This window comes from Dendropsophus ebraccatus, chromosome 5 (genome assembly GCF_027789765.1).
Source record: "Dendropsophus ebraccatus isolate aDenEbr1 chromosome 5, aDenEbr1.pat, whole genome shotgun sequence".
Classification (NCBI taxonomy): Eukaryota; Metazoa; Chordata; class Amphibia; order Anura; family Hylidae; genus Dendropsophus; species Dendropsophus ebraccatus.
The window spans coordinates 121,211,637-121,225,272 of NC_091458.1; the positions used below are offsets into that span (position 1 = coordinate 121,211,637).

Here is a 13,636-nt window from a genome sequence, read left to right on the forward strand (position 1 = left end):
ATCTTCAAACTGCTGCTGTTTTTCAGGTTTATGCAGTTACTATACATTATACTCCACATGCTGGTTACTATACTGTACAGTAACTTATAATATCACATATTCAGCTATTTCTCATTGTTTTATCTGTTCTACATGTTATTCAGAATAAAAAAAAATCATTATTTTTGGGGTGTGGAACCAATTCTCTGCATTTCAATGATTTCCTATGGGAACATTTGCTTTGGTTTAAGAGAGGATTTGGATTACAAGCATGGTACCGGAACAAATTATGCTTGTAATCCAAGGCATCACTGTATTTTATTGCCCCCCAAAAGTTATACAAATCACCAATATACACTTATTAAATGCTTATAAAGTGCTTTTTTCCCTGCACCTACTGCATCAAGGCTTCACTTCCTGGATAACATGGTGATGTCACGACCCGACTGCCAGAGCTGTGCGGGCTGTGGCTGCTGGAGAGGATGATGGCAGGGGGGTGCTCAGTGTCCCGCCAGTGCCCTGTGTCCCTCAGTGTCCCCCTGCTATCATCCTCTCCAGCAGCCACAGCCCGCACAGCTCTGGGAGTCGGGTCGTGACATCACCATTTTATGCAGGAAGTGACATCACCATGTTATCCAGGAAGTGAAGCCTTGATGAAGTAGTAAGTGCAGGGAAAAAAGCACTCTATAAGCATTTCCCGTAATAAGTGTATAATGGTGATTTGTATAACTTTTGGGGGACAATGCAATACTTTAAGAAAAATTTTCGCTGGACTTCTCCTGTAGGTGGTGGTCACACTTGCAAACTATAGTTACATGTTTTTTTATGTTAATTTCTTACCTTTTGGGTCCTTGACATTTTATTCAAAATGCAGCATGCTCTTGGTGTGGTACTTTTCCCCCCTTTTTTTAGAAGCCAAAAAAGTTGCAGTAAAAAATAATGTATAAGGGTGCGTTCACACCTACAGGATCTGCAGCAGATCTGCAGCAGATTTGATGCTGTGTTCAGTTATTTAAATGAAATCTGCTGCAGAAAATCAGCTGCAGATTCTGTAGGTGTGAACACACCATTAAAGAAGAAGTCCCATGAAACTAAAAAAGCAGAGGCAGGCAGGGGTGTGTGGCAACTTAATAAAGTACTGTAAGTATACTTACCCGTCCACGTGCCTCTATAGCACTGTTCTTACCTCTCTCTTACAGTCACCAGAACTCTGACGGCTTCTGCGTATGTCTCGACCTCGGCTTATGGACTACCGGCCCACCTAGTCAGTGACTGCAGCAGTGTCCCACCCCAGTCACCGATTGACTGAGCGGGCAATATATCAGCAGCAGCTGTCAGATATTAGGAAGGAATCGCTGCAAGGGCACGGCAATGGGTAAGTCTACTTTCTTTAGTAAGTTCCCACACACCCCTGCCTGCCTCTGCTTTTTTAGTTTCATGGGACTTCTCTTTTAAGGCCTCCTTCACACAACCCTAAGAGCTCCGTGGACTAAAAAAATGCTGATCCATAATCCATATTTTTTATTTCATGATCTGCAAAAACAAATCTGTCATAAATAATGAGCATGTTCATTACCGGACAATCGTAATCAATTACGGACATTGTTCTATACTACTAGTACACTGACAGAGAGTTTCCTATTGATTTCAGTAAAACACAATACTACAGTGTGTGACCATAGCCATAGGGAGTGAGGAAACTATATGAATATGTGTGGTGCTGTAAGGACACAGCCACTTGGTTGCTTCATTGCAGCGCTGCGCATATTTATACAGTTTCCCCGCTCCCAGCCTCATATTGGAGGGATTCCACTACAGGCCTTCCACGTGTCATCCGTGAAACACAGAATGTGAGAATAAAGCCTTACAGCAGTAAAACCTGCAACATTGTAAGCATGCCCTGAAATTGGTGGCTAAATGCATACACAGCCTATAAAGTCACATGCAGCAGTGAAGACTGCATAGAATTTTGCAACTTTTTCTGGACGTACCCTGCTCATTAGATCACTTTATTAGCAGGTAGCTGGGGAGTGAGTCACATGGCCACCACACTCTCCCCAGCTTTATCTTAGAGCAGTGAGACCTGCTGTGATTGACATGTCAGTAATAGTGTCTCTTTACATAGGGATGCACAGCAACACAATTCAACCCCCTGGGGGCCAGATAGATCTTTGTTTACTGTAGAGGAGCAGAAAACCAGTCAAAATGACAGGTGCTGTGCTCCTCAGTCAGGACTTAGCACTTCCCCCTTCCTGGCTGCATCTTCACCTGTACTGCAACCTCTGTGACAGTCACATGATCACTAGAGGCTTTAGTGCAGAGAAAGATACCATTCAGCCAGGATTAGGAGCAGGTGACTGTTTGGCTGTGTTCCTACATTGAATTTATGTGTATGACCGCTGGCACACTAACCCCCACATTATTACCCAAACACAACTGGGGTACTGGGAAGAGCTGGGTAACAGCAGTCCCAACGTGTTAAAAAAATAAAATGACAACACTCCTGGTATAGGCAGTAGCAGGTTAGTATTGTGAATCTGGGAAGGGTGCAAATAAATGGCTCTTCCCACTCTGATATTACTCGACTACCGCTATTTGCTTTTGACCTGGCTGGTTATGGAAAATAAGACAGACCCTACATGCTTTTTTTTGTTTCTTATTTATTTAAAAAAAAAAAAAAAATGTGTATGGTCCTTCCTTTATTCCATAACCAACCAGGTCAAAACTGAAACAGCAGCAGCCTAGTAACATCAGAGTCGGAAAGGCCATTTATTTTGTCTCTTCCCAGCCTAATACTACTAACCAGCTATCGCCCCAGACTAGGAGTGTCATTTTTTACACTGTGGGACTGCTGGTACCCGATTGTTCCATGTACCCCTGAAGTATAGGGGTGAAAATGTTTAATGAAATAAGAACCCCCCCCCACACACACACCCTTTGTTGACAGTTTTATTTACAAAAGAAAAAAAGCCTGTTGTCGACATAGTCCACCAAATCCGACATACTCTTCTTTATACCAGTATGTGAAAAACAGGAGAGAAAAAGAAACATGAGTAAATGGAGTGCGCTCTTCCTTGCGGTGATAGCCGTGGTGGCTAGTGAATGTACTTGAGAACCAGGTCATGCCTGCAGTTTGCAAGCACTTATGCTGACTGCATGCGACTAGCATAAATTCAATGTGGGAACACAGGCCAACACTTACACCTCCCTGATTGTGGCTGTATTCTATCTTCCTCTGCATTGAAGCTCCTAGTGATAATGTGATGGTAATCATAGGCGGCAGTGCAAGTGAAGATGCAGACAGGAGTCAAGGAGGGTAAGGGTACAAACCCACTTGACGTATTTGCTGCGTGAATCAGTCTTAAAAATAAGCAGGCAAACCGCAGGTTGGCTTTATACAATTGTTCTGTGTTAAAATACGCAATTGTGTATTTTTGAAGCATGAAGCTACATGCGTTTTTCGCACAGGTTGTTAACAACTGATGCTTTGCTAACAACAAGCTTCACGCTTCAAAAATACGCAATTGCGTATTTTAACGCAGAACAATCGTATAAAGCCAACCTGCGTTTTGCCTGCTTATTTTTAAGACTGATTCACGCAGCAAATACGTCAAGTGGGTTTGTACCCTAAGTGCTATTTCCTGACTTCGCTACAGTAAGCACAAACTATTTATATTCCTCACGTGGTTTAGTGGCCATGCTGGGAATCCCCCCCCCCCCCCCCCCATATAACCCCTTTCTTGCTGGGTTGGGTGCACTGTAGGGTTTGGATGGATTGTCAGCACTCAAAGTGCCTAGGGCGGCATGAACTGCAAATACAAGCATGCCCACCTGCCGTTCACAAATGCCCTTCACGGAAGAGCTCATGTTCAAACACTAATATAAAAGAAAAATACATCCATAATTGAGGTAAAAAATATGTCTGTATTTTCAATGAAATAATTCGCTCCATTAAGGCCATCGGGAAAATTGCACGACAGAGACAATTAAAACCATCCAAATAATGAACGTGCTCGTTATTTACCACCTGCTTTAACAAAAAAAAAAAAGTGTATATACTGTATGTATATATATATATATATATATATATATATATATATAACATACATACACACACACACACAAAATGTATATTCTGTTACATTCATTTCGTTGTGTGTTTCTACTGTGGCCAGCTTTACTTGGTGTTGAACCTTGGCACCGCTGCTATCTTGGAAATGTTTAACCAAGACATCTTACATTTATTAATCTCAAGTGAGAGATTTACCACCAAAATTCTTAAGATTTTGCCATTTTTGTTACATGCATTATAGAAACTTGTCCAAATAATGGCGTGTGTGTGTGTAAAATAGTCCTATCTTTTGACATTCAATGATGTATTTAGCTCACTTTCCCTTCTGTTCTTTCTTCCCAGATCATCATGATGGCTTTCCCTAACTACATCTCAGCAGAGCTTGCTCCCTGACTTAAAGGGGTTATCCAGCGCTACAAAAACATGGCCACTTTCCCCCTTCTGTTGTCTCCAGTTTGGGTGGGGTTTTGAAACTCAGTTCCATTGAAGTAAATGGAGCTTAATTGCAAACTGCACCTGAACTGGAGACAACAGTAGAGGGAAAAGTGGCCATGTTTTTGTAGCGCTGGATAACCCCTTTAATGTACCCTCCAGTAATAATGTCCCCATTAATAATGGCCTAGCTATTCCCAAACTATTCACATAGTTCACAGTACACCTACTCATTAATGCCTTACTTTATTCTTGTAAAGTATTGATGCCCCCCTGAAACATAACAGTTTTAAACTGACATAGTCTGGGCTCCCACAATAAAAGGAGTCACTCTCTTCAAGCCTGCACCCTGCGAGTTAGTTATGGGATCCCTGCTTTAGCGGACGCAATATGAGATCTGTGCATTTAGTCTAGAGGACACTTGCCTGGGAACCAAGGTACCAGGCTAATACTCCCCCACAAGGACTGCTGGTGTTGACTCGTACTCCATTTACTGTCTATTTTGCTGCTGGAGTACAATGTTCTTACTTTTTGTAATACTTTTAACCAACACCTGAAACCTGCTGTGAATGGTTGCAAACCTTGACCACTGGGCATTCCTTCTGTCAGAGAAGTCCCATATATTTATGAAGTCATGAGCTTCCACTGCCTCTCTCTAGCTGATTGACACTATAGCTACCTGGATGCACTAATCGAAATCCTGTGCATGCGCAGTTAAAAGGTTTATTTCAGCCAGGCTTAGGGCCCTATTCCACAGTAACGATAATCGGCCGGATCGGCCCCGTTTGGCCCGATTCGGCCGATTATCGTTTGGTGAAATAGAGAGAACGATCAGCCGATGATCGTGTCATCGGCTGATCGTTCATTTAGAGCCAGACCTAAAATCATCGTTCCCCCACGCGCGCATCACAACGGTTGAATAGCGGTGCGCGGCGGGCGACCGACGATTTGACAGGCTGCAGCATCTTACATTACCTGTCAGGTCTTCTCCCCGCTGTCTTCATCCCCGGGTCCTGTGCGCTCTATCTTCAGAATGGCCGGTCAGCTGACGGAGCGCTCAGCCAATCACAGGCCGGGACCGCCGCGGTCTGTGATTGGCTGAGTTTGGCCGGTCAGCTGACCGGCCATTCTGAAGATAGGGCGCGCGGGACCCGGGGATGAAGACAGCGCAGAGAAGACCTGACAGGTAATGTATGATGCTGCAAGGTCATCGGTAACGATGTCCCTGCAGCCCTCACTCAACGATCATCGGGCCGTGGAATAGGCCCAGTGGAATAGGCCCAGCAGATCGCCGCTCGTTTACATCGTTGATCAGGCCCTCCTCGGCCAGTGGAATAGGACCCTTACACTTACATATCTTACATATGTAGTAGCTTAGTGAAGCCAAATATGAATGTGGCCCATATTATTTTACAATGCAGATGAGAATTCAGAGGATAAACCAGTAAATCAAAAAGGGATGCGTAGTGGCTGGAAAAAAAAAAATTGATAAGCCAATTCGAAAGTGACAGTCCAACTCAGATTTAGGGCCCTATTCCACTGGACAATTATCGTTCGCATAATCATTAACGATCTCAAACCACCGCTATTGCGAAAGACCTGAAAACGTTCACTCATTTCCATGCAACGATAATAGTTACTTATGATCGTATTTGCGATTGTTTTTTCTTCGCTATTGCGTTCGTATCTACTGCGAACGACCGAACGACGTCTTATTCAATGCGAACATTTTGCGAACGAGCAATGATAAAAATAGATCCAGGTCTTATAAAGCGATCAACGATTTCTCGTTTGGTCGTTAATCGTTAACTGCATTTCAACCGAACGATTATTGTTTGGATTCGAACGATTTAACGATAATCTGAAAGAAAATCGTCCGGTGAAATAGGGCCCTTACACGGGTATGACACACTGGAGCAAAGACCATCAGTGGACATCAGTTTGACTTGGAGGATAAAAGGGGTTATCCAGCGCTACAAAAACATGGCCACTTTCCTCCAGAGACAGCACCACTCTAGTCTCCAGCTTGGGCGGGGTTTTGCTGCTCAGTTCCATTAAAGTGGATGGAGCTTAATTGCAAACCGCACCTGAACTGGAGACAAGAGTCGTGTTGTCTCTGAAAGAAAATGGCCATGTTTTTGTAGCACTGGATAACCCCTAATCAAGGGCAGTTGACAGCTGGGTTCACATACACTATTTTAATATTAGGCTGTGTTCATACTCATGTAATAGACATATTTTAATATCTAAAATAGCAAAGCTTCAGCTCACCTGCAAGTTCAAGGGTGCACACAGGCTAAGTTCTAAAATGTAAGCCACTCATTAGTAATAGATGGTTATAAATACACTACTTCTCTCGGGTGCAAGATTGGCACATGGAATGTCACTTGTAGAATGTACGATGAGTAGGAGTGATAAGTCACTCGAAACACGGCCATCAGTCTCTGTAAGCTCTCAGTCATAACACGGCCATCAGTCTTTGTAAGCTCTCAATCATAACACGGCCATCAGTCTCTGTAAGCTCTCAGTCATAACACGGCCATCAGTCTTTGTAAGCTCTCAATCATAACACGGCCATCAGTCTCTGTAAGCTCTCAGTCATAACACGGCCATCAGTCTCTGTTTTATGAAGACGAAAGGAAGGAATTCTATATTTTACCATCTGTATCCTATGTAGAACATCTGCACACAAAATCAAACTAAGAGCATGATCTGATTAATAGAATTCAGCAATAAAATACAGTTTTTACTTTTAATTCAAATGTACAAATGTTTGGCGCCCCCATAATGAATAGAGGGAAGATCAAGCAGGTGCGGTAAGCATTCCATTCATCGCAGCAACCATTGCGTCTCCATTCTTGAGATTTGTGATACCAAGCCGAGACAGTAATTCCCCTTTAAATTCTTAAAAGGATCAAAACAAACCAACAGTGCTATGGTTTTAAGTGAGAAAATAGCAGGGTACCAACATTATGAAAAAGAGTTACTAGAGCATTGCAAGAAGCTACTCTAGGGAAAAAAAAAAAGAAAAAGATTTTAGTAATACATTGCTTTACCCATCATATTTAACTGTATTACCGAAACACAGTAGACAAAACCATTTTCAGTAAAGTGACTGGTTGCCAGCTGGCTGCTGGTCCGAGTCCTGCCCAGCTGGAAGCCAAGCACATATTGTCAGTGTAGGCAAGTCTATTGTGTCTGGCTACTAACCAACTGTCAAGCAACACGTTTTGTCTGCTTACCAGAAAACACTATTCAGAAGCTGTTAATGTGAAGAGTGTTGTACATGATGGTAACTGGGAAGGAGAGCAGACTCCAATATGACCTGACAAAGCAAAGAAGCGTTATTATTACCAATTAGTATGTGAACAAAAACCTAATTCGCATGCTGGGGGAGGGGGTAGTGGAAAGCTTTGCAGCTAGCAGAATTTATCACTTTTTCAGCATTTCAGAGACATCTGCTCCAAAAGATGGTACATCAACCTTTGCCAGCAAATATACTGTACACATTACTTTATTAATTCTCCTTCTGATGCGGAACAGAATACTTGGGTCAAAATAGTAAAAACATTTAAAGCTGCATGTCAACCACAGCCCTTTATCTACATATATACTGTAAAAAGGGGAAGAGAGACCAATGTGATTTTTATTTTTTTTAAGCCAAGCAATGCAAATTCAGTGGGGCGATATGGGATGCATTAGGCTATAGCCCCACGTAGCAGCTGTTAGCAGCCAAGCCCCTAACTCAAACATGCTGTTTTACTCAGAAAACCATATGCTTTTTATTAAAACGGATGTCAGCTTGCAAATAGTGCAGCCAATAATAAAAGGAGCCATACTGGTTACAAAATTCTGCAGGACTACATAAATGTTACAAAAGGTTATCCATTTCAAAACGGCGACTAGCAATTTTGGTGCAGTCACTACATGTGGCTGCACTTTATTTTTTTAGGGGCTGCTATAAATTCTGTAAGGTCACCATACAGGTGGAAATGGAGCTCTGGAAGCAAGGTAAGTTACAGAACTTCTTATGGTGCCTTTTACACAGATTTATCTGACAGATCTTTGAAGCCAAATCTTTGTGTAAAGGCACCCTTACTGGATGACCCCTGTAAACATGCCACAGCTAGAGTAAAAGAGCCAGAGCTTAGATCATATTAAAATCCAGAGCTTTACCTTTAAAATATTACTTGTAGTTCAGCTAGAAATTTTACTTACTAATTTTGCGTTAGGGCCAGTGCACACAGAGCAAAAGAGGCAGAAATTTCAAGCAGTTCTGCCTGTCCCATTGATTCAGAGGGATTTCTCATGCACCTCCGCTCAGAGAATTGAATTCCATGAACAGCCAGAATTTCAAGCGACGGCGCGGACTCCGCTGGCAATTTCTGCCTCTTTCGCTCTGTCTGCATGAAGGGTACGTGCACACTACGGAATCAGCTCGCACCCACTCGCAGACTTTGGCGGCCACACACATCTCCACCCGTGTCATAGACTTTTTATGCACGGGCGGATTCTGCCGTCCGTCCAAATAATGAACTTATTTATTCTTTGGACGGACGGACGGCGGAATCCGCCCGTGCATAGAATGGGGTCTATGGCACGGCGGAAATGCGCACGGCCGCCAGAGTCTATGAGCGAGCTGCGGAATCCGCAACAGATTTTCCATCGCGATTCCGTAGTGTGCACGTACCCTAAACCAGTAACCAGTGTTCACTTTACTCAAGTGTACAGGACTGAGCAGTAATATCAAACACCGCCCATTGCCCTCATAAGCTGAGGGCTACATGGCAATCCCTGGACGTGCAACCAGGACGCACCATCTCTCTTGCTGCCTGGTGGGGAGACACTGCCCCCTTTAAGTACCCCCACCAATCAAGACTTCTGGCACCTTTTAAGACTAGTGAACAGCAATGAGAAATTTGCTGACCATTTTTGTATAGAACTTTCTTTCATAAACTACATTGAGCCTCATGCATAAGGCATGGAGGCAGCATGGTAGCATGCATGGACCAGGGTGGACCATAACCATATGCCACCATGCAACTGTCCATGGGGTGCCAATACTCGACAGCCATGAGGCTCTGGTGTAACCAGCTGTCCAATTCCCTGCTTCTATTCCCATAGGCTATGGACACATCACATGGAAGAATATATTTTTTTACATATGATATTGCACCATTTTAATTAGAGATGAGCAAATTTACAGTAAGGGTGCGTTCACACGTACAGGATCTGCAGCAGATTTGGTGGCCTGAAATTGATTTGCTTTGAATCTACAGCTACAAATCTGCTGCAGATCTTGTACGTGTGAATGCACCCTAAAAGCGAAGAGCTTCCTTAACTCAGCAGCCGGCTTATCAGCCAGCTGCCTTTGAACTCCGGGTGCCTGGAAAAGTTGGATCCAGTTCTGGGAAACTGGGAGAAGTTTTCCCAGGACTGGATCTAGCTTTTCCAGGCACCCAAAATTGAGCGGCGTGGAGTTCAAAGGCAGCCGGCCGAGCTAACTAAGTGCTTCACTAATACTGTAAATTTGCTGATCTCTAAATTAAAATGGCAAGCAGCAAATTAGTCGTCAATTCTCATTTATTTCTTCTTGTGTGGTTGCTTCCTATTAATACTTGCTGGACATGAGGTATGTGTCTCCAGAAGCTTAGTTTGCTCTAGGATCTGTACTTTATAGAAGAGAACTTCATAGTTGCATAGGCTATGAGGACCGTTTACACAAACAGCTTTTTGTGTGCTGTCCTCCCCGTGTACAGCCGGTGTGTGTGTGTGTGTGTTTGGGGGGGGGGCGGGTGGGGGGGGGGGGGGGGGGGGGGAACACACGCAGCAGCTCAAGGCAAAGAAGAATGTTAGATTTGACCATTTCAGCATGTGTTCTTCCAGTTGTAGTAATGACTGTTGTACTGATTGAGGTCTTATCAAAGACTTCTATTCTGTCCTCCATCTGCAGTTAGCATAAAATGTAAAGACCCTTTAAGGCCATACAGGATTGCATTTCCGTGCATACACACTTGTTTTCTAAAGTAATGAAGACTCTATCTGAAAGACAAACTGCTATTCAAGTTCATTAATTTACAATATGGTCCTCTCTAACTGCACAAGTCAATCTTTACTCAACACACCGTGCTTCTTTTTGCCTTGTACAAGATACAGAGCTAGTTGTCACCTAAATGCAGTCCAATTACCTTGTCTGTACACTGCTTATGGCTATCCTACCAAATGTACCTTAGCACAAAGTAGGAGAAATATGGAAGAATGTTGTCTTATCCTGCAGTCTCATACCTAGAATTTATTTGCTGTCTTTTACCATGTACATACAGTCTGTAAAGAAGCTGTAGAAAAAAGTGAAAAATGTATAAAACAGCAAGACACATCATTTTTCACTTTAAATCAAATGGAAGAAAAATTGGTTGGTATGATAGACATAGCCTCCTTAAGATATTACCTATGGCTGTATTCATGTTATCCAGGCGGCCCTAGGGCTGCATCCATCTTCTCCAGGCAGCGGGATTCAAACGCTGAATATTCAGATTTGTGCAAACCCAAAACTTTGTGTAGTTCTGCTATTCTCTATATAAATATGCAAAAGAAGAGCCTGAGGAGCCTCATTTAAGAGTCTCAAAACACAGGACTAACCAGATGTCCCTCAGGGAAGGACCCAGCCAAGGGGTGGCTCCTGTAGGGAAACCACCAAAACCACCATATTAAGTGGCCCTATAAGTCAATGTGATAACAAGGGAAAACCAAGGCCAGGTATCAATCCACAGACAGCTGTTTTGGGGTGTTGCCCCTCAGTGTGGAGCAGAATTCTGGCTAGGTGGGTCCTTCCTGGAGGGATATCTGGCTAGTCCTGTGTTTCTAGACTCCTTAATAAGCTTCCACAGACTCTTTTCCATATATATATTTCCCAGGGAGCAATGCACCAAGGATTTTACTGCATTGAGCGCTTTAACTGGCAGTGTTCTCTTTTGGCTGGTCTCCCTGAGATCAGCGATCTGTTTCTCTTATTCTCTATATAAGATCTTTTTGAATTCTCCTCTGTTGGTTCACTGTTACTGCGGTATATTTTTTTTCACAAATACGCTAAGGGGGAATTTCTTAAGACTGTATACTTCACACCAGAATAAGTAAACCCCCACAGCTGGCTGTGCGGTACATGGAAATCTACACCAGCTACTAAATTATAGTAAATGTGGTGGGCTGCAAACCTTTTTACGCCACACTATGCCAGATTCTTCAAAGTGCAAAGTAAAACATCCAAAAGGTTGCACAACTTAATAAAGGTGTGAATTTAAGAGTGTATTTATGGGGCAGACTAACCTCATTCACTGAATGTGCAAAACACTGTTCAGAAGAACTGCACATATTTTTATTTGCAGAAAGGTCTGCATGTGACCTCCCCCTAGCCAGATGTGTGCAAAATGAAATAAAGTCCACTCTTCTGACCACATACAATGAAAGCAATCATAAGAGCCACCTGGTATAAGATACCTTAGAAAATGCATTCACACAGACAATAAGGACTTATTGGAAAAAAAATTATATTTTGGAAGAACGCACTACAGTAGGTGACAGAATTCCAAAATCAAATTACATGAAAATATACATCGCAATTTTCTCTTTGTACAATGAGTGAAGAAAAAAATGCTGAAAAAGGAAAAAAGAATTGCAGGAGAGCTGAGGTGGAAGAAGGGAAGAGTAAAAAGAAAAGAAAAATTAAGAGAAAATGCAACATTATGTCAAACCCTGAAGATAATTTAATAAACTGACACGTATGCATGCTTTCCTTCTTTCAAGTTCAAGACCAGGCAGTTAAGGAAAAAGTATTGTACAGGAAATGCAAAATGAGTAAATTCACTGGTTGCTTCAATAAAAGCAGTAGGGTTTGGGGGCTCTAGGAGAAAACATTGTAGTCCAGCCAGGATGAGCAGCATGTGTATACATAGACTCAGTAGAACCAGGGGTTTTAAATAACATTTGCTGGGTATAGGGCACTCCAAAAGTTTAGTTACCATAGTCCCCTTAGGGGTTAAATATGGATTATCACAAAAAAAAAAGTAACCAAACTTATGCAGTGACCAAAAATTTTGGAAAATAATGTCTACTCACAAGCCTGTGAGGCCTGAAGACATTAAAATGGGAGCATTTGGGTGGAGGATAGGAAATTTTAAAATCCTGCTGTATGGAAAAATTAAAAACCAACACTTACAGTTTTACCCACCAATACCAATAAAGGGCTTTTCTGCATAGAAAGGACTGTGTCAATATTGAGGGCAGAAGGAAGATTCATTTGAAAGTCTTTGTCAGCACTTTGCCAGGAGAGGGGAGAACCTGCACTGCTCAAAAACCGTCCAACTCGGGCTTGCACACATTTTACCAACTGGAAGGAGGAGGAATGAAGTCTGGAAAATGGACGACTGGCAAACCCCAAGTTCAAGCACTCTTCCTTCATTTCTTCTTCTGTTTGCATTCACAGACACTTACATAATTGTTTTCCTAACAAGAAAGCATTATTTGGTACAATGTGTATTTATGGATGTACATGAACATTATATATATTATCCGGATCATGTTGTGCTATGTACAGGTCTGTACAATTCTTCCTGAAGTTTAAAGCAGTTCTTTAGATTTTTGAAATGCGAAAAATCACCTTTAAGTTGGCACTTTTTAGGCTCTTGTCAGCATTGATAACTGGCATGTTTTATTGCAACCCCGGTGCCAGCCAGTGTTTGCCAACTAATTACAACATAAAGTCCAGCAAAAGGTGGGTAGAGTGCAGGAAAAACAGTGCCTTGTTTCTCAAATGGAGACCTGTGCAGGAGTACAAAAAGAACACATTAGAATAGTTACAGACACAGCTGTCACATTGCACAATATCCACAGTGCAAGCTGCTGCTCCACTCAGAGAGAGTGACACAACCTGGTCTTGTATTTCTATTCACAGAAAGATAGGGCTCGCGGGTGAAAATTTATAAATAGTTTACGCTCCAGCGATATTATATCATTGGGCATTTAAGTAGAAGCATGCAATTGCAATTTCCTCATCTCAAACTATTTATTGAAACATAAGTCAACACCATTGGTGAGTATACCCCAACAAAAATGTCAATGTCTCAGTAACTCTTCATGCGCCCTTGGGTATCAAATACA

At 42.5% G+C, this 13,636-nt stretch overlaps 1 protein-coding gene across 1 annotated transcript in view; it reads right to left on the reverse strand.

Moving 5' to 3' along the window:
* Positions 1-12,178: 12,178 nt before the first annotated feature.
* Positions 12,179-13,636, reverse strand: part of UBE2G1 (ubiquitin conjugating enzyme E2 G1) — a 32,735-nt gene continuing 31,277 nt past the window's right edge. The window contains exon 6 of the mRNA XM_069971147.1: positions 12,179-13,297. The gene's annotated coding sequence lies outside the window, so the exon portion shown is untranslated. The remainder of the gene's footprint in view (positions 13,298-13,636) is intronic.